The sequence below is a fragment of the Nyctibius grandis genome, chromosome 5, assembly GCF_013368605.1.
Source record: "Nyctibius grandis isolate bNycGra1 chromosome 5, bNycGra1.pri, whole genome shotgun sequence".
NCBI lineage: Eukaryota > Metazoa > Chordata > Aves > Nyctibiiformes > Nyctibiidae > Nyctibius > Nyctibius grandis.
In genome coordinates this window covers 112091-134453 of record NC_090662.1, presented here as the reverse complement: position 1 = coordinate 134453, position 22363 = coordinate 112091, and the positions used below count along the sequence as shown (strand labels likewise).

Below are 22363 nucleotides of genomic sequence, written 5' to 3'. Positions count from 1 at the left end.
ACACACACCAGAAAGGAGAGACAGCATTTTTTAAAACAAACAAAGTTTCCATAAACATGCATATGGAAGTAGGAACAGAAGGACACTGCTATATTTGTGTATCTGAGTGCATGTTCCTCTACAAATACTGAAGCTCAGCAACATACATGCAGGGCAGGTTCAGAAAAACTGGATCTGGGTGGCAGTATTTGACTTGACTTCCTAAAAATTAAAGGCCAAGTTTCAGGGCACAAATTTCCTCCTTATTCTGTGTCCCAGATTGTCACTTTGCAATGGACTAAAAGTAACGCTAACTTTGTGAAGAGCACTAGCAGAACTGGATGATGGAGTGTGGAGAATTTCTGACATCTACAAAAGGAGAGCTTCAAACTCTTATCAATGTAGAGAACTATCAAAAGAATGTAACTTCCACCGTTCTTTTCATGGTATTAGATCATAAACACCAGCATGTCTGTCCATACCAGATGTGCTTGGATTTGGTGGTCTCTACAGAAGTAGCTTTACTCATAAGATCTCAAGAGCTGAAAGAAAAATCAGTCTTTAAGGCTGATAATGACAAATCTGTTTCCAGCTGCGCTGTCAGTAATGCTGCTGTTTGCAGCTTTCTGTGATCAAGGAACTCTTTACCAAGCAAGTCAACAGTTTAGGAGCAGCTTCTGTAACCAAAGAAAATATGCTACTCAGTTTCCCAAAGCAGAAGAATTACCTGAGAGGTCAAATCTTTTTTTACACTTGTTTTCCTACTACTCTCCTCTCATAAAACTGAATAAATGAAGTATGTGAAGATGATCCTAATATTGTTGCTTCACACATCCTTTATTGGTCTTTCTTTTTATTCATGGGGGAAAACCTAAGAAGCAAAAGAAACAACTCAGCAAGGTGACGTGTGAATTCTGCTGTTCATGTGAATACTGGAGTGAAGTTGATATTCTAGATCAGCGCCGCCACAGACGAGTCTGTGTCTTTGTACACGATGGGAAGAGTGATGTAGCATGGATAGAAATGGAGCAAGCTCTGTCTTGTTCACTAACGTTAAGTAAGGTCACAACCAGAAGCTCCTTTGAATCTGGAGAGAGAACCAGAAAGAGGAATGCAGGGAAAGTTCAGCAGAACTTGGCCTGTGCCATAGCTGGGCATGTTTTTCCTGTGCAGGAGGAAGAACTTGCAGACCTGTAACAAGATGACTCTAGAGTGGACTTAATCGTGCTTATATTAAAGCTTCTGTGATGTACGTACGTATACTGAACAGTGTCCAGGCTTTCATCTGTGTCAAGGAAGATTTAGTCAGTATTGTCACTGGAACTTGAGAGAGTGAGTGATCATGGTTAGAGCAGGTGCCAACATATTGCCAGGTGGGCTCATACTCCAGGTCCCACTGTCACATACACACCTGCAGTCTTAAGAGCTTCTGGGAGGAATCACAGCCTGGGTATTGGCAAACAAGGCTCAGTTCTCCAGAGGATTGTTGGGAGTGTGCTGTTGGACTGTGCCGCCCCTTTGGACTGAGGAAGGCAGAGGTGTTTTTTCAAGACTCTGTTAAACCTGTCCTGTACCTGTTACAAGTCCTCAGTCTCCTGAAGTTTTGTGGGTCAGTGACATGTAAAACTGCATTTAAATTATCATCTGACCTACAGAAAAAAATCTTTTTAGTTCTTAGGAAATTATTTTTTGTAAGTGCAGCTGATGTATTAAAGAAATGACCAAGAAGTTGTAGCTGCCAGCAGTGTTGCAGCAAGATGCTATACACACTGTACAGAATCTTCTTGATGTATATAAAGGAGAAGGGCATGTACACAGTACATTCTCAATCATAATCCTGAATATTTGTAAGCAGAGTTAAATTTATTTTTAATAGACATTATAGAAAACTAGTTCTTCCTTAGCTGTCATTGCTGACAGTGCTGGAACATTTCCTAGCTAAGATGCAGTTATGACATTTGTGATAGACAAACACATCATGCTATCACTACACTAAGCTGCAGATGTGTGTGCTGTTCTTAATGTTTCTGTTCATCTGTTACTGAATGATTTAACTGATTTTTGGCTCTGCAGCCAGCGTGCTCCTTGAAAGACCAATCCAGCAGTGTATGTGCCTTTGTCAGAAGCTATGGGAAGGGAGACTGGGGAGGGGGAGAGGAAATCACTGTAAAGGGGAGATAATTGTTTTCTGACCTACTTGGCTTTCTTTGTACAATTAAGATTAAAAAAATGTACAATAAACATATCTTGGAACTGTTCCCTTTGATAGAAGGATTACGAGGAGGAGGATGGAATCTAGAGCTATGGTTTGGATTCAGCACATTAGGGTTTTTAAACATCTCCAAGAATGGGAACTCCACAACTTCTCTGGGTTAGGGTGAGGGTTTGGAGTTAGGGGTTTACGATTAGGGAATGTAGTTAGGATGTTAAGTGTTGAAGTTATCATTTGGGATTGGGTCAGGGTTAGGGTTCAGGCTGGGGTTAGAGTCAGGGGTTTGATCTTGGGCTCAGGTTTGGGAATTGGGTTAATGTTGGTAGTTTAAGGGTTAGGAATTAAAATTCAGATGAGGGTTTAGGGGGTTTGGTTTGCAGGCTAGGAGTTAGATTTAGGATTAGGATTCAGAGAGTTGGAATTTGAAGTTTGGGCTCCAGGAAGCGTGTCGTGAGGCTCGGTGGCCACCCCTGGCACAGGTTTGCCCGCAGGCCGTTAAGCGTTTGTGAGGGTGAGGGACCAGCGCGGTGTCCAGAGGCTCCTGGCTGTGGGGGCAGCAGGTGCCCCGCAGGGGCGGCAGCCAGGGGTGTCTGGTGGGGGGGATCCGGGGCCAAGAGGGGCCGGGGGCGTCGGTGGCCCTGGGGAGCCCGTCCCGGTGCGGAAACGGAGGGGGAACGTGGCAGAGCGAGAACTGCGGTACCGTCCTCTGGCACGGCGCCCCTGTGCCGTGGGGCAGCTGCCGGGGGGACAGGCTGCGGGACGGGGCTGGTGACGGGGCAGCCGTTTGGAGGGGTGCCCTCCCTTTACTTTTCTAGCAGAGCTCCCCTTTTTTGGGGAGGGGGCGCGTACACGCGTAAATGGCGTCGCTAAAGTAAGGAGGTGGCGGTCAGGGCTGTTTCCCTCCTTTAGTGCGTGTTTTTGGGGTGAATGAAAAGCGGGGAGGGGTCTGGGTGGTGATGACGTCATTTGGAGCACCCGAATGTCACCGAGGCGGGGAAGGGACCTCGAAAGATCATCTAGTCCAATCCCCCTGCCGGGGCAGGATTGCCTAGACCATATCACACAGGAACGCGTCCAGGCGGGTTTTGAATGTCTCCAGAGAAGGAGACTCCACAACCTCTCTGGGCAGCCTGTGCCAGTGCTCGGTCACCCTCACCATAAAGAAGTTTTTCCTCATATTTATGTGGAACCTCCTGTGCTCCAGCTTGCACCCGTTGCCCCTTGTCCTGTCAAGGGATGTCACTGAGAAGAGCCTGGCTCCATCCTCTTGACACTTGCCCTTTACATATTTATAAACATTAATGAGGTCACCCCTCAGTCTCCTCTTCTCCAAGCTAAAGAGACCCAGCTCCCTCAGCCTCTTCTCAGAAGGGAGATGTTCCACCCCCTTAATCATCTTCGTGGCTCTGCGCTGGACTCTCTCTAGCAGTTCCCTGTCCTTCTTGAACTGAGGGGCCCAGAACTGGACACAATATTCCAGGTGCGGCCTCACCAGGGCAGAGTAGAGGGGGAGGAGAACCTCTCTCGACCTGCTGACCACACCCCTTCTAATACACCCCAGGATGCCATTGGCCTTCTTGGCCACAAGGGCACACTGCTGGCTCATGGTCATCCTGCTGTCCACTAGGACCCCCAGGTCCCTTTCCCCTACGCTGGTCTCCAACAGCTCTGCCCCCAACTTGTACTGGTCCATGGGGTTATTCTTGCCCAGATGCAGGACTCTACACTTGCCCTTGTTATATTTCATTAAATTTCTCCCCGCCCAACTCTCCAGCCTGTCCAGGTCTCTCTGAATGGCTGCGCAGCCTTCCGGCGCGTCAGCCACTCCTCCCAGTTTTGTGTCATCAGCGAACTTGCTGACAGCGCACTCTAATCCCTCATCCAAGTCATTAATGAATATATTGAATAGAACTGGTCCCAGTACCGACCCTTGAGGGACTCCACTAGACACAGGCCTCCAACTGGACTCTGTCCCATTGACCACCACTCTCTGGCTTCTTCCCTTCAGCCAGTTCACAATCCACCTCACTACCCGATCCTCCAGACCACACTTCCCCAGTTTAGCTGCGAGGATGCTGGGGGAGACCGTGTCAAACGCTTTACTGAAATCGAGATAGACCACATCCACAGCTTTACCATCATCTATCCACCGGGTTACGTCCTCATAAAAGGCTATCAAGTTGGTTTTAATGAATGAAATTCTCTCCAATTAAAATCTGAATTTATTTAGTGCATAATAATGAACAACTGAATTTTACAGAGAAACAACAAATTGGGAAATTAGATTTTTTGGCTATGACAGCTCATAAGTAATCAAAACCATATATATTTGCATTTTACAATTTCTAAAATGAATAACTAAGGTTGGAAGTATCTAATGCTTTGTAGACATCGATATGTGTTGCTGCAAGACATTCAGCATGATCAGACTGAAATCTCTCAATGAACATGGTTATGAGTTAAACATATACACTGCATAACAGGCAGACAAGTAGGATCAGGGTGCGCTCTAATGTACTGTAACTGGGTTGACAGAAATAAAAGGAAAAGTCAGAGTCCATCAGGAACCGTTCAGTAAAAAACACACAAAAAGCAAAACAACTGAAAAGACTTATATTTTTTTTTCCAAACAACGACCAGACCTTAAAATAAATGTTAAAAAAAAACCCAAAACAACCCACAAACAAAAAAAAACCCACCAACCCCCCCAAAACCAGCCCTCTAAATTCAGCAAATAAGTCTATTTTAACTCTACAATATTTGAAATCATATATGTTATTCTGTTGCTATTATGAAAATAATATTTTAAAAGATTTAGAAAATAATGTCACAACACCAGTTTTATAGTGTTAATAATTTAAAGGATATGTAAGAACTCATTTTATCAGTTTGTCTCTTCAAAAGAAATTAAATAATTAGGAAGAAAGCAATTACTTGAAAATGATAATACTCTTCTAAGTTACTGTGCTTAGCATTTCTTCTTCTTTCTAATCAGTCAATACTATTTGAAGGCATCAATACAGAATTTACTCTGTGCACAACACAAAATGACTCTTTCAGAAGAGACTTGCTGTTGCACGCCATACAGCAAATTGACCTTCTGAAAAGGAATGCAGCCTGCACTCAACCCAACAGTGTGACCTTGTACTGCATGGAAAGGGATCACACATATTGACTTCTTCATTACAATTCCTCTTGTGATCAGTAAACATTCGTAAACCCTTCTTCTTGGAAAAAAATATTTTTCTACTTTGAAATTAGCAAATATAAACAGGCTTCAGTTTTGAATCCTGAAACTGTCCTTTTCACAGGGAGAGAGATGCCAGACCATTCTGGCCCGTATTTTAGGGGGGTATTTTTTTTCAAGTTGCAAAAAGGAAGAAAACTGGACTGATGCCACTCACAAACCACTGGTTTTGCTGAACTTAGAAAGATTTTCTTAAAAAAAAAGTTATATTCTTGAGGCACATATTCATTCTCCTTTAAAAATAATGGCTTGCGTACAAAAAGAGCAAAACAGAGAAAAAAGAGAGAGGCACGATCACAAGGAAAAAAGTAAAAGACCTCGTACAGTATCTACTCTGATAAACCTAAACTGGAATAGTAATGGAACACGAATTTTATATTGCTTTCTTTTGAACACAATTAAACTTCAGAGTCTGTTAACGTGTAGTTTCTGGCATCAATGTAAGCAATTAAAAGTTTTCAACCAAAATGTTTTGTGAGGCATAATTACTATAAGGTCACTAGATATTATTTGGAGTCAGTTTAGTTTATCACATTACGACATGACAGGGCGTGAGGCAAAAATTATAAATTCCTTCCCTAAGTCTGTCCTTTTCTGATTTAGATGGATGAAAAAAAAATTTAAATGCTGGGCAACCAAGATTTGCTCATCTAACCCAGGGTATCAGCCAATTTCAGAGCCAGACTTTCAAAAATTAAATTCAAATATGCAGCCGTTTGCTACTCACAGAAAATAGCTGCTACCTCTGAAATAATGGGATATTTTACAGCCATGGGTATGGAAAAGAAAACCACTAACACACATCTGCGATAAGGAAATGAGTAGCAGACAGTTTATTCCAAATGTTAAAACATCAGCAATGTCCAATTTCTGTGTCATGTAGTTTCTGCTGTGCAGCTGAAGAAAAACAAACCCTGAACTTCAATGAAAAAAAAATAAAATAACACAGCAAAATTACTGCCTTTTTCAACAGATAAGTGAAATATATATTGTGTACTTTGTATCATGTAAATATGAGGATCATTTGGAAAACTGAGACACAGCAAACCCTTCCTACAACACCACCACAGATACAGCTTTTTGCTTTTTTTTTCTTAAAGACAAAAATTTCCAGAGTATTTGTCTTAAAAAAAAAAAAAAGTGTTATTTTGAGACCACACTACACCACGATGTTGCACTGACATTTCACCTTTAAAAAGTGCCCAAGCAGATTCAAAAGCTTTTGAAACACAATTTATCCTCACAACTAGCAGAGGGCTTATTACTATGAATCTAGAAGTCAGAGGATAGAATATTAACTACTGCAGAAAATAAAACATAGTGCAGGACCTTCTGTTTGTGACAAAATTACAGAGTTAATGTTCCTGAAAGATCACTTCACCTTTTAAAGCATGATTTTTAAAAAGGTAAAATTTGTAGCAATTAAAGCTAATGAAGAAATGCAGCATGAGCTGCTTATGTTCAGGAACTAATAGGTCCACTGAGCATTTCTAAGATTATTTAGCCATCAACGATAATGAATTGACATTGTCAGTGGTGTTAATGTACCAATGCTCTACAGTGCCACTAATCCGATAGCCAATCCTAGCAATTTTGGGTTTTTTTATGTTGCTACTTTATTTTTTTAACCTACACACTACCCAATCCTTTCAATTAAAATAGCAGAAATACAGCACAGGCTATTACACTCTTTTATCTTCTTCCACATTTAAGGATGGAATATTCATTATTTGGACTACAGGTCAAACTGCTGTGGTCATTCCTCCCTCAAATCCTGCTCAATCCGTCAGGACTGTTAGCTATAGCACAAAAATGCCTTTTCCAATCACATCAGTGTTAATGTATCATTCTTAAAATACAATTTTGGTGCACATTAAGTGAAATGTGATGATGATTTAAACAGGTATATAAATCAGATTTTTGTGAGCACAGGGTATTGTGGCGTATGTCCCTTCAGGTGATTGTTTTGTCATATCTAAATAGCACAGCTTCACATTGTTGATGAAAATTAGCTCCACACTACTACACAGAAATGGAAAATGAGTACCTGCCTGGCTACCAGGTACGACATGTCAGCAACATACAGCAAAGCAATCAGCTTAGCAAGGTGACTAACGTTCAAGTCCACAGTTTAAATCATTCATACATGTTTTGCTCTCTCCCTTGCATAACCATCATGAATTGCAACTGAGAGCTGTGTAATTTCTGAGACAGATTCTGAGAATATGTCAATCCTGAAGTGAAGGAAAGAGTTTTTGAAAAAAATATGTACTGTGCCAAATCCTAACAATTTTAATTCTCTTTTTATAGAAGATAAGGTATTAACTATTTTGAGATTTTTTTACTTTTCCTCTCATGATAACATAGTTGAATATGATGATTTTTCAGTTTAAGTTAAAAGGGAATTGAATAAAGAACCATTGCCAAGTTTGTTGACTACTTCTAAAGAACAGAGCTTAGCCTTAGCTGAACAGTTTTGTGGATCTGTAGTTGTTAACTATCTTCCACGCCAAATTCTCAGCAATTCATGCAGCAGAAGTAGTAAATAAGATTTTCCAAACAACATAAAATAGCCTACCACGCATAATGTTCATTTTAAATGTGCTGCAAAATAAAGAGTAGCACAAGTTATTCTACTACTGATATCCAGTGGACTTAAGAATTAGGCTCATACATTTTTATTTCTTGTTTCAAGAAGTCAGCAATTAATTTTCTTCAGTGAGTAAAAACATCCAAAGTATCTCATAATGCTGCATGCAAAATTATTTTAAAAACAGAGATGAACCAGTGAAAATCACTCAGCTGCATCTTCAGCTGAAGATTCCCTTGTCCTTTAAAATGTGTAACTCACTTTATCCTGCAGTAGGTCAGTATACTAAGGCTAAAAAAAACCCTCCTGCTGAATATTAGCCCCAACATCACATCACACCATTCATGTGTGCACTGCATCATCTAATTGAGCCTGTGCTGTTCTACACATTAGCCATAAGACTGCTAGAGCAGGTTACATAAGTTGGAGTAAAATGTTTTTATATGATGCATATATTAGTTAATTTCTCCAGCGTAATAACATTGAAATATATTTTTAATCAGAACTAGGGTATTAAAAATCCAACTTTGAATGTCCTATGATGTACCATGTATGCCATGGCATTTTAAAACCTTTTAAACATTTCTGCTAAATTAATTAGTTTTGCATTAAGGAGTCTCAATGCCTCCTATTAAATGCAACACATTTGAAGGACAATTAAACATTATGAACGATCCTTCTGAGGAAATAACGATTAAGTAAAAAAGAAAAACAAGATTTTTTGGGTAACAAACAAGAACACAAGCAAACATAAAAGACTTCGATTTATTTTTAAAGTCTTAGGCCTGCAATATTTTAGATCCCTTTGTTTGAAAAATCAGTCTTCTGTTTTGTTTTCGTAAAGAATGAAAACCCTAATGGAGTCCAGAAATCTGTTAATGGTACTAAAATTATAACAGTATAGCAAAAGAAAAAAACCCACACAGTGAAGTCTATATTATATATTTTTTATGTCTTTAAATGGAATTTACAGTCCTCCCTGGCAATGTGAATGAACATCCTATAATTTAGTCAATTTACAGATTACAGGTTCAAATTGACCTTGTAGCCCATAAAATTGCTCATCTTCAGTGCAGGATTAGAAGTGGGAAAAGAATGTCATAACTGCATTTAAGGCATTTACCAGAACAATGGGAAGGAGGATATGCATGCATAATTTTAGCCACTCTTGCTCACATCATAGTGTTCAATTCTGAAACAATGCATGTCCTGCACTGTCCTCCTGGTTAACCATGGTGGAGACTGGTTCAATTTACTCACCCACAGACGTGACACTTGTATTCCCTCATCCCAAGGTGCCTCTTGACATGGTTTCTGGCATCTCCGAGCTGAGCTGCTGCAAAGTGGCATATCTTGAACTCGAATGGCTTTGATCCTAAGTAAAATTTAGCATAAGATATGAGTTGAATTAGAATAATATATCGCCCATGGTTAAAGAAATAAAAAACCCTGGGAAAAAATAACCTTTAAAACAGCCTATCCCACATTTAACCTGTTTGAGGGTTTCGCCTAACAAAAAAAGTATCTTGTACATAAATCCATAACTCCCAGGACACAGTATATGCTACACATTACTCATTAAAGTATCCTTAAGTTCAAGATCATGGCAACTACTCTCTTAATAATAATTTACTCTTTTTTTTAATTAAAAACCCCACAAAATATTAAAATGAGAAGACAATACAGTAGGTAGATAACCTTTCAGCAGGACGGCAAAAGTTGTTCTACCCCTTTCCCCATTTCCAAATGCTGAAATTCAGGTAAGTGGCTTGATATTGGTGTAAACTGCAAAATGGACTTGTTTTTTAAGCAAATACATTTAAAGCAAAGTAATTTTACAAGTCTTCTGACTTTGGATAGATTTCACATTAGCATTGGTATTTCAGATTTGTTCTGTCACACACAGAAAATGATTCATCACCTCGCTATTGTAATGTCATGCACTGTATGAATATACAGGGGATAAAATATTATGCCTTTATGACTGTTTTATGGTCAAGAATTTATGATTATTCTGCAAACCAGAAGTATTGACATTTTAGCTATTATTTATTTCAAGAACAAACTTTAATATTAAATGTCTACTGCAGACCAAAGAACTCTGAAATTATTTCTCCAAGGAAGAAGTACCAGCCTACTTCTTGTATCACATCCGTTCAGAAAAAAGTCAAATTATTTGTCTGTCTTAACTAACAGTGATCCTCTCCTGAGGATGGAAAAACTGGTTTGTTTTTTTACTGAAATAGTTAAATTGGGCACATGTTAGTAGTTCCTGTGTTATTATGCAGCAACACCATTCTAAAGCATGCTGTAGCACTTTCCAATTTTCTGACCACTAAATCCTTAAATCAATAAATCAAAATCATGGAACTGCACTTAAAGTAAGTACAATATGGTCACAGAGTCTCCATATTATGTTTAGTATATGTTTTGTGAAGTACTTTTTCCAATACAGTTAAGCATAATATGAAATATGTGTTCTTTAATAAATATACATAAAGAGCTCTGATGAGAAAAATGTTGCACTACATCATACTTGATCGATGAACCTTTTTGCTTGGCCCTTGAAAACAGAATATCCTCCAAGAATCCATTGGTGAAATTGAGGATCTTAGTAAAAATTTTTTGAGTCTTAAATTTCAATTTAATTCCCAAGAGCTGATGAAAAATTAAGCATTTAATTTTAATCTTCTAACTGAAATAAAAAAGTCAACAGTACTAAGCGCAGGCAGACAAGGTTGAATATTTCACAGTTTAATGACAATGAAGCCAGATCTCTTAATACTTCCATTTCTACTGTTGGAAGTAGATGGAAAATATATTTAGCACCTGAATGGTTATATCTAGTCAGCTTTATAAGTTTAAATGTCAAAAGCAGGTTGAGACTGCAGCTGACAGCAATCCCATTCTATCAATCACACTGAAAAACCCCAGTTTATTTAAATGACCCTGATAAAACTAAATTAATCATTAATTTGGTGACATTTCAAATCTTAAGTATCTCTTAACTCTTAACTCTTGGACTAAGAGTTAAACTAATGGGGAAAAAAATCTGTATTTACCATAAAGCTGTCTGAAACAATGCTGAAGCAATTAACCATTTCTTAGCCATACTTATATTATCACAAACTTTAATAGTTCTCATATGCTGTGTTAAATGTGATACTGTTGGATTCACACTTGGCTTTTAGTTCACAGAAGAATGAGAAAAATACTTTAAATATAGCATCTTTCCAACCAAATGACTTAAAAAAAAAAAAAGCCACAGAATTACTTTGCCCACAAGTTATGGCATGGAAACAAAGTGTACATTTTCTGATGGCAGCAGTAAACAATAAAGCTCTTAACAAGAGAATGGAGGGAAAAAAAAACAAAAAAACAAAATCAAAAAAACAACTAATTGAAAATAGACTAAATTTTAGAGTTCAGATCAGACAGACATAAACCATGCTACTGTTTTACAGAGAAAAATGGATTTCATAGTCCTTATTTTATATTAAGACACCCAAAACTGTAGCAAAAATTCACTGCCTCAGCTTTAAGCCAGCCAAAGGCAACATCACCTGCACCTGCAAGCACAGCTGAGTCCCCAGCTCAGGCCCAAGGCAAAGTGAGCAGAGCCGCACGAAACATCATCATACCGTGTTCTTCTATGTGTAGGACATAAGGAGTAAGATACCACACTTACACTGGGCAAACCTTCCATTAACTGAGAAATCTGATGAGAAATGAAAGAAAGATGATGTGGTTGCAGGTGATTTTTCCTCAGATGTCGATTGTTAATTAAGTTTATGAGACCTGCATCAATTGCAAACTAAAAAGTCTTCCACCTCTACCACTCCTTTTATTTTTCTTTACATTTCCTCATTTTCACTTGTCAACATGTGATGGACTTACTTGTTATCTCCTCTCTAGCAAAGCTTCCCTTTCATTTGCAATGTGAAAATCTCCTACATTATTTAATGGTATTTCAAAACATTATTTTTCTATTAAGTACTTTTACTGAATGTTACAATCAGTGATGTAACTTAGGTAAGTAGGGTTGCTTTGTCATATATTGACAGTGACCTCACTTTCACATCCACATTAACTTGATTTTCAATGCAATTAATACACATAGCCAAGGCAGACTAACGGACTACATTCTGCACTTAACCTGGTGGACATTTTCAAATGGCACAAGTGACCAGTGCAAACCTATTTTGCATCGTAAACGACTAAATAAATCTTAATGGATTAAGAATGATCAGCTATCAACACACAAGGGAAATTAAGTGCTGAAATGCCTACATTGATTATTTTAAATTATTAGCCTTACTTTGTTCTTGAATTTGTATGCTTTTAGTGAGCTTTAACACATTTACAAGACTTATTGACTATAATTACAAGAGAATTCAAGTAATGGACACATCAATTATAACAAACATGTCTTGACCAGACAGTTGCATAAAGAATTCTAAAGAGAGCTCCATCGGCATCCTCCCCCTTAGTTTTATTCAGTTTTATGTACCGTAAGAGGGCATGTGAAGGGCTTATACAGCTGTTCTGGCCATGTGAACACGAGTTAAGTCTAAAGACTTAACACTGCATTCAAAGTTGGATGTTAGCTGAAGCAATACCTATGTTAGTGACAGGACAGGAGTTATTGGTACACACGAATACTGCAGTTACAGTAAAATACTTTGAAAGGTTTGAAATACAACGCCCGTGTTCCCCAAGATTAATTTTAACCTTTGTTGTCCAGTCACACCCTTGCCTTTTCATAAAAAACCTTACAAAACTATTTTAGGATTATGCCAGGAATTACCATTCTTTTATGTTTCTTTTTTCTTTTTGTTCTCTTCCTTGTAACCATTCTCCAAGTTTCAAGTACTGCATGAATTTAAACTATAGCTTCCATAATAAGCCATTATTTAAAAGTGCAGTAAAATAAACCTTACAGTTTTAATGAAAATATGTTCATTGAAATGTGCATTTATTATTCAAATCCACTCATAAATTCAACCATGGAGACACCACTTGTCTAAGCAGAGCTCAGTGATTTACAAAAGCTGTCTATTTAAAATAAAGAACGTATGGCAGGTTTATAGAAACATCACAGTGAATTTTTACATAAATTTAGAACTGCAGCTTATGCATTTTTCTACAAAAATGTTTTTAAATTTTCCACTTAAAACTAAACATAAAAATGAATTGAAAGTGTGATCAGCACAGGAACTAAATCAGATGCTACGCCCCTGTGCACCACATCAGCCTTACACACCACCTTCCAAAGAGGCTGACCAATTCCAATTCCCGTAACTTATTTCTCTATTTGCTTCCAAGCTTTCCTTGCCTTTTACGGAATTCAAGTTTGTGCTGTTTGATCTATTTTGATGTTCTGCAGTGCCCAAGCTAAAATAAATTACCATAATAACTGCAATCCTCGTATGAGCGCTGATCAGAAGGCACAGCTGACCCCCTGCTGCATGGCACCGCTGGCAGAGTGTCACCCTGCCCCTGACTGCTGCCCTGTTCACACAGCAAACTGCTGACTGTGCCCCGCAAAACGAGCAGGGAGTGCTGGAAAGTACGTGGGCAGGAGCACGGCCTCGCTGACTGCCGCACAGCCTTACTACGCACTTCTGCGTTAAAAAAAAGGCACCACCGCAGGAGGATGCAAAAATCTAAACCCAGGCTAAGTAATTTCTTCTGCAACTATAGAGAAACACACAGGAACCGATGCAAGAGACAACAAAACGAATCGTATGTGACTGTGTCAGTACAAACCCACTGTCTATGAAGGTGCAAAATGAAAAAAAGCAGTATTTGACAATGCTACAGGCAATATTCTCAGCACGCTTATAATAAGTTATTTTATTTAATTGCTAACAAAAAAATGCAGTTACATAGTAACACAAGGTAGTAACCAACACGTGAAATCACAAGGTTGGCTCACAGCAGCAGAGCGGGGGAAAAGGCAGTTTGTGCTTTAAATTTCGCTGCATTGCCAAGGAGCCAAGAACCAAACCTGGGGGCTGCTGCTGTCACAGGGAAGGGACGGAACCACGGAGAATTCAGCGCGGGACTCATCGCGCGTATCCGCACCCCAAACGATGCCAACCCCTCGCCGGCACGTCGCTCACCCTAACTCCACACTATTGTTCGCTGGTGGAATCCAGCCGGCAGCTGAGCCGGTGACCCCCCGGCCCGTACGCCCCACAGGCAGCGAACCGCCCCAGCCGCCCCCTGCCCGCAGCACCGCTCACGGGCACGGCGGGGTCCCGCTGCCGCACGGACCGGCCGGCTCCCCCGCACAAGGGCGGGCCCCCGCGCAGCCGGGCGCGGACGGCAGCGCACACCCCCGGCCCCTCCGCAGCTCGCCGGCCGGCCAGGTGCCGCCGGCCCCGGGCAGGGCCCTTCCCGCCGGCCGGGCCGCTGACACCCCCCCCCCGCCCCGCCTCACCGGGCGGCACCTGCCCCTCGTACCTGGACAATGCCGGCCTGGGCACAGCTCATGCCGCGCTCCCTCCTCCTCCTCCACACGCCGCGACTGGCGCCCGGTAGCACCGCCCGGCCCGGCCCGGTCCGCCCCTCAGCGCGCCGCCTCCCGCCCGGCGCGGCGGCGTCCCCGGCCGCCTGGGGAGGGGCCGGTGGCTGCCGGCCGCGGGGGGCCCGGCGGAGGCCGCGCCCTCGCCGGCTTCCCCGGCCCCTCAGGCCCCCGCGCCGCACCCACCGCGCTCCTCCCAGGCAGGCGCGGGCCGAGGCGCGACACTGCCCGCCCCCTCCCCGGGGGTCGTCCGCCGCCTCCCCTCGAACCCCCCCCGCCACAGCACCCGGCCCCCCGCAGCTGGTCCCGCCGGGACACCGCCGCCCGCAGCCCGCCCCCCGCCAGCTGCCCCGGCTCACCGCACACTGCACACGGGCGTGGAGGCAGAAAAATCACCTTGTTTTCCTTTTCGCCGCCTCGCTCGGGCCTGCAGCCCTCCCGCCAGCTCTCCGCTAGCGCCACAGTCCCTGCAGGGGTGATTAACGCCTTTTCCCCGCACACGGAGACAAGAGCACGGGGAGCGCTGCTGCTCCAGCGGCTGTACCCCCTCCCCTGGGGAACACACACCCTTCAGCACCCTTATCCCAGCCTCTCCTCCCCTGTCTCTTCCCCAGTGCTTCATGAGCTGCACCCCCGGACAGAAAAGCTGCAGTGCCACAGCTGGGAAGAATGCAAGTTTTAAAATGCAGTTAAGGATCTGGGCAACTCATTTCTCCCACAGGTCTTGCATTTGACCTATCCCTGGGGAAATCTGCTCACCAAAAACAGACCAGGAGTGCTGTGAGGCTGCAGGGAGCAGCAGCTTCCACCAGCAACATGCCCTGTCTCTGCACCCGCCTGTCAAAAGGGCTGAAGACCGAGGAAAAGACACAACAAGCCTGCAGCCGTCTGCTGGCCCCTCACCTCATTTTTCTAGACAGGTGTTTTTATATAATAGCATTTTTTAACCATCCTCTTGGAGTGGATTTTTTCCCCCCTATGCTACTAAACACATCAATTTTTCAGAAGTCTTCTAGAGCTTAAGTTGTATCCTGAAGCAAAGACAAATATGCCCAGTAACGTATCCCAACTGAAGCTAAGATTTTTTCTAAACCCATCTTTGCATCCTCCATTCATACAAATTTCTTCTGAACCAAAGTTTTACTGTGCTTGGTATCAGTGCAAGAAATTTTTTCTTCATAACCAGGTAACCGGATATTTCCTTATAAATACCCTTTGTATCTAATCAACATTGGTTTTGAACTTTTTTTTTCCTTTCCCCCCCCCCCTCCAAAAGAGCAGCAGCCAAAAACAGAAGGCAGATTTCCCTGGGAAACGTAACATACTTTATTTTACATCTGTGAATGTTTTCCCTTTGTTAAAAAGAAGTTATTTACAAAACCAGCATAGAACATCAGTATACTAATTATTCAGTGTACTGCATGCAGATGTCCAAACCCAAGGTAGATTCTGATTTCTCTTTAATTGTTGACCGCTGTGATGTATCACTGAGAAGCATTTCCCACTGCGTGCTATAGAAACAACACCCGACTGCAAAATCACAATGCATGACGTGCAATTCAAGCAGGCTTCCCAAAAGTTCATAGGTTTTCTGTATCAACATTGAGTGAATAAAACAAGGAAAACATTCTTGAAAATCATCATCTTTGTTGCTGTAGCAACTGGTTTTGTTCGCATTAGTTCTACAGCATCAATTTTGAACAAACCAAGATGGACGTTTCCTGGTTCTTTCAATGATCCACTTGCCTTCATCTTTTTTTGTGGGCTTTTCTCCATCACAAAGGACGACAGTCTCTACAGCTGGAGCATTAAACGGTCCTCCTTCCTTTTTATGTATTTCCATCTGTATCAGTCGAGTTTCTGCTTTGACTTTTGCACAACAATAGCCACAAAGGATGTGTTTCTGTTTCAAGTTTCCGCACTCAGGACAAATGTCTATGTTCCTCTAAAAAGGACAGTGGAAAATAGGAAACTTTGTAATTTGAACAATAGCAACAAAAGAAACAGGAAACAATCACAACGTACTAAAAATGTTGAATGAAATAGCAGAGATATTCAATTGCCTTTTCAAAATTTACTCTTCTATGTAAAGTAATTTTTCTGTAATGTACTGCTATGCCAAATGCTTACTACTAAAAACAGCCTATGAAGTCAATACCTAAATCATTTTGCATATTGATGTTTGGAAGACTGAAGACCTATCAACTCAATTAGATGCACAGAAAGTACAGACCTTCTCCATTTATACTGTTAGCTAAAATTCACATTTTACTGGCTTGCACCTAAACTATTTAACCAGAGACTACTGTCACACACGATGAATGTACCTGTCACAAAGTATTTTGAAGATTACAATGTCTTTTAAGCTTACCACTGTCCCCAGAGCCCCGCGCTCTCCCCCTCCACCTCCCCTCCGCCGCAACAGGGGCGGAGACCAGGACTTCACTTCCCAGCATTCCTCTCGCTGCCGGGGGGCGCCGCGGCGAGAGGGGAGCGCGGGGACTTTAGCTCCCAGCATGCCTCACGCGGGCTTCTTCGCCAATCGCGTTCCCACCACGCTCCGCCTCCCCGCCAATCAGCGCGCTAGCTGCGTCCTCGCGCAGGAGGCGGGAGGAGCGGCTGCGCCTGCGCAGAGGGGCTGGGGAGGGGCGCGGAGGGGCTTGTTCCAAAATGGCGGACACCGTCACCGCGTTCAGGTACTCGGCGGGGAGAGGGCTGCAGGCCGGGGCGCTCGGTGGGCAGGCGGCGCACAGCCTACGCGGAGCGGTCTGCCGGCGGCGGGGCAGGACGGAGCGGTGACTTTACAGAGTCATCGCGTCCCCGGCGGGTGCGCAGAGCCGGGCCTGTGAGCGCCGGGAGCGGCGGTGGCGGGACCCGGGCAGAAGGGGCGGGTGTGGGGAAGGCGACGGGGATCAGGCGGCTTTGCCTGAGGGGGACACTCAGCTGCCAGGAGCCTTCGTGAGCTGAAGGGCTGCAGGCGCGGCCGGGGACAGAGGAGGGGGCGGAGGTGAGTCCCGGGTCCCGCCTGATCGCCGTCGCTGACCGCGGGCCCAAGTGCAGTCGCTGCTTGTACCTTCTCTCGTTGCTGTAAGTCGGAGTCGCTGTGGGGGCAACTTAACGTCCGTCTTGTCTTTGGCGAGTGCTTGGTAAAACGGCTTCGCAAACTGAGGGTCCCCGCATACACACACACGTTTTAGGCTGGGTAGTAATTCTGTAGTTCTGAGCTAGTTGGAAGTGAGTTTTAAGTAGTTTATTTCCCCCCTGCTGCACGTTGCAGGCGCTGCTCTCCTTGCACTTCGTGTTGCGCACAGCCTAGATGCAGGAGGATTGCACACCCAGAATGAATATGCTCTTGGAGTGGTATCTGTTAACGTGTTGCTCTGATACATGCACTTAAGATTAATTCAGAGAAAAGGAAATTCCTTTCCATTCTTTTTTTGATGAAACTGTTAAGCTATCCAGAATTATATTGTACAGATAAAAAGAAAAACTGAATGCAAGAATCTTTGTGCTGCTTTTGGTAAAGTGCCCCCTTAATCTCAGAGGAGAGCAAGGCTGTGTAATTGCAAAGTAAGTTACTAGAGGCTTGTTGCAGTTAAGCAAGTGAAGCAGTTCACAGTCTAAAACTAGGAAAAGAATCTTCTTAATGGATGGATGCAGCCAAACGTGCCTGCTTTTCTCAAGTGGATTGAAGTCATTATTAGCTCTTGGAAATGGTTTCCTAAGGGAGTTGCAAACCTGTACTGTACAGAAGCACTGCATGCTCTGGAACTTGAAGCCATTTGATTTTATACTCACAGAAGGGAATACACCTACTTATGCTTTACCTTATTCACCTGTTCCTTGTACTGAAAATTATTTATTTTAGTTGGTGCTTACTTTTTTAATATTTTGCTAATGTTCCGCATATTTTAATTGCGGGCATAGGAAACTATTGTTCTGGTTTGTTAGTATTTTGTAGTGGAGAAGCTAGAATTATTACTTTGTCACCTTTATACGCTGTTTGCTCAGTGTATAAATAACTACACAAATTGCTTGTTGCTTGCTTTGTTTTTTCTAACTCCTCTAACCACTGAGTTACATAATTTTCTATTTTACTTCTGCATCTATTATAACAGCAGTATCTGAAATACAGCCCAGAGAATAGACCCCACTTGCAAAATCACTTGTCCAATGAGTGACTGGCTCTGTGCTGTCCTTTTCCCTGGGGATCGAGGATGGACCCCTTGATCCCCCTCATTCTGGACAAGTTACTTTGTCAGCCTGACGCCTGCAGCTCGGTTCTGATGATTCTGCACCAGGAATACCTGGGGATGGAATGGGAGCTGTTTCTGTCTTGTGCTGTTGACCTGATGTGTGCTTATCAGTCAAAAAGGGAGCTGTGTTTTGCTCGTACCTTTCAGCAAACATCAGTGTCTTGAAAACTTTTGCAAGCCTCACGTATAATGCCATTTCAGTAGAGAGTCATGGCACGCTCCCAAGATTTTTCTCATTGAGTGGAAAACTTGCTTAAAATGGTATAAAGTTGGAGAATGGACTTGTCCTCCTTCAGCCTGCATCCCAGTCGCTGCTCCCTACCCAAGACACGTTAGCTTTCATCACGGCTGTGGGCAGGTGCTGTGTGAGTACCCCAGTAGCACTGTGCAGCAGTGAATTCTGTGCTGAATCAGTCCAGTTCTTTTAGAAGCTGTTACGAATCTTCAGACTTGTGGGGGTTTGTTTATTTTTAAAATTCTGATTAGAATGTGCTGATGCTGGGTGTAAAGAGGATTAAAAAAGCAAGTTAGCATCAGATTGTTGTCAGAAAGATTTGAGCGTATCGGAATTATGTTAGGCTTACTTCTGCATTTTCTTTTTTAGTCCTTCTGGAAAGCTTGTTCAGATGGAGTATGCTTTGGCTGCAGTGGCTGCAGGAGCTCCATCGGTTGGGATTAAAGGTATATGCAGAAAATAACTACTTTACTTCTCTCAAATGATATACAGAATCCTGAATCCTTCACTAAAGTAGTTTGGACTATGTGCTGGGTCTTTCTTTGTCCTGCCTTCTATTACATATTTTGTTTTTCTTTCGGTGGGTTTTCACATGTTTTAGTGGGTTTAATATTTCCTATTTTTTTTCTGCAACTCAGGGAGCATAGAGCTTCATGCTAGGAGAAGAAAATTGCTTGGGTGATTTTGGAGACACTCAGCTGGTAGAAGTAGACGTCTTTTTTTTTTTTTTTTTTTTTTTGAGTGTTCCTGTCTCTTAAGTAAATAACTCCAGCTGTGTGTCCATCTATATAGAAATTACACAAAAAGCTGAAGTAACTGCTCAGTTATCAATGTGTGCTTCAGAATATTCAGAATGCGATTATGGGAGCTGTGTGATTATTTAAAATGAGAAATGATGTGTTGGTGGATTCACCAAAGTATCTCTGTTTAATGTGATTGTAAACTTGATGGGTTTTTTAAAAAGGGAGGAGCAAAATTCTTTACAGTCCGATAAACTTATTCTGTGTTTTGACTGCTTTCCATCATTTTAGATTAATATAAAAAAAACACCAAACAACCTTGTTCCTTTCCAGCTGCAAATGGAGTGGTTTTGGCAACTGAGAAGCAACAGAAACCATTCTTTATGGTGAAAGGAGTGTCCACAAAGCAGAACCAATTACCAAACATACAGGTTTGGCGTACAGTGGTATGGGTCCAGATTACAGGTATTGAAAAATTTTGTTTGGTTGCCATTTAGGTGCATTTTCATACAAGCAATTTAAGAAACAGAAATCAGCTGTTTCTTTCTAAGTGTATAGCGTAATATTATAGTGTATTACACTGTATATGAAATTCACTTTATTTTTCTTAATATATTCAATACCTTGTCAAATAACCTTCTGTCTCAAGAATGAGCAGGGAATGAACAGCCGTGTAATTCAGCCTTAGTTTCAGTTTAAGTATTTCAGAGATTACTCAGTTGATAAAGATAAGCCAGCTTAGTCTATGTTTTCTTACATTGGTGTTATGCCAGGTGTATAACTCCTTAGCACAGTATTATGAGTTTTGAGTTCTAGTTGTAACAGCTGGTTGGAATTTCCTTGACATACTAATTTTGTCTTTGTTTTTAGAGTACTTGTGCACAGAGCTCGGAAACTGGCCAGCAATTTTAATTGGTTTATCATGACCCCATTCCAACAGCTCAGCTAGTACAGAGAGTTGCTTCTGTGATGCAGGAATACATGCAACCTGGGTATGTGGTTTGCTGAATTTTGAAGTTGCTTAGAAAGATTACGTTGTTTGAATGTAAGGAATAACAACTACCTGGTGCTTCGATTTTTTTGTGTCAAAAAGGCAGTTAGTTTTTCAGTGGAGGATGTCCACAGAAAGTGGGCCAGCGGGAGGAGCACTGACTGGCAGCAGGTAAAGTAGGGTCTTCATATCTTGCAAACGAACGTGTCAGACAAGGAAGCACACTTTTGTTTTTATACTGTTGCTTGACTAGTTATTCCTGATCACAGCTCGGGGTTGGTGGGAAGCATTTGGGGAAAGGTTAACACATCCAAAATAATTTAGTCACCTTTAGTTTTCACTGAGTACATCTCACACACCAACTGTGATTTTTTCAGCCTGGCGTTCTTTTTGCCTGGAGCGGCGTTTGTCCCTTTGGGGTGTCACTGCTGGCGTGTGGCTGGAATGAAGGGCGGCCCCGTTTATTTCAGTCAGGTCCATCTGTAAGTATCTTATGTTTGTAAATTCTACTGCTTTTATAAAACATGTTAAACTTTATGTGCTGCACTTAACACTTCCTTATTGGGTACCTCCAGACTGGTGCCTACTGATTTTGGAGCTGCAAGGAAAGTTAAGACAGTTCTTCCCTAGAAACTACCAAAATGATTTGAAGTATCAAGAATCACAGAAAGCTTCAGGGAAGAAACTGAAAAAATGGTCCAGCCAGAGTTTCTATTTTGCTATTTATCACCCATAAAGCTTACAGAAGCCAGTTATTAGCCAAACAGACAAAGAACCTGTGACTGTTGGTTTTGCTACGTCACAGCAAACTAGTGTCTAAAGACAGACCTCCGAAAAAAGAACCTGCCTAATACAGAATCACACAGATAATGCACGGACCTGAACACAAGAGTGAGAACTACAGCTGTACAAGCAGCACATATGTCTGTCCAGGCCTAATGAGCTGACTCCTGCCCGGGAACCCCCCGACTTCTGCCCAGGAAGCCCTGGGAATTGCTCCCTGCTGCACCCCGTCCTGCTCTCGGCACAGACCCAAGAATCTTTATGCCCTGTGTAATCCAAGCCCGCTGTGGATGGTGGTGGTTGGTGGGTGGAAAAGAGGTGCTGCGTGGTTGAACTGCCCTCGGCTAGGGACTGCCTCACTCCCTTCTCCCTTTCTGTCCTGAAATTGGTATTATCCCCATCTTGTAGATGGAAAAGAGCGGCACAGACAGGGCAGATTTCTCTGCTGACTGGCAACATACCCACTGAGGACATACACCGTTGAAAGATTAGAGTAGCTGCTACCACTGCCAAGGTGGATATCCATGCACCAGCACCACTATGCTAACAAAAAGGATGTGTGAATCCGAGTCTCAGAGAAATAATTCCTCTCTCTGTGCAAGTGTGACATGAAAGAAAAAAATCTCTGTCAAATATGACAAGAGAAAGGCTTTTATGGCTTGAGACATGTACATGCGTACATACACACATGCATTTGCTACTACTGCAAAAAAAAGTTGCTAAATCCTGAGTAAAGGAGAGGACATGATGACTGTTTGCCTTTCAAAACATGACTGAAATCCGTTTTGAACCAACTATTAA

At 42.3% G+C, this 22363-nt stretch overlaps 1 protein-coding gene across 3 annotated transcripts in view; it reads right to left on the bottom strand.

Annotated features, from left to right (window-relative positions):
- The window catches only part of GOLGB1 (golgin B1), a 77901-nt gene extending 62745 nt beyond the window's left edge, over positions 1–15156 (bottom strand). For 2 of the 3 annotated variants that reach the window (XM_068400598.1, XM_068400603.1), the window contains exons 1-2: positions 14497–14563; positions 9289–9403 (exon numbers count right to left, since the gene is read on the bottom strand). The gene's annotated coding sequence lies outside the window, so the exon portion shown is untranslated. Of the gene's footprint in view, positions 1–9288; positions 9404–14496; positions 14564–14953; positions 15025–15124 lie in introns of those variants that run through there. The other variant, XM_068400600.1, reaches the window with a different exon arrangement.
- Between the last annotated feature and the right edge of the window lie 7207 nt (positions 15157–22363).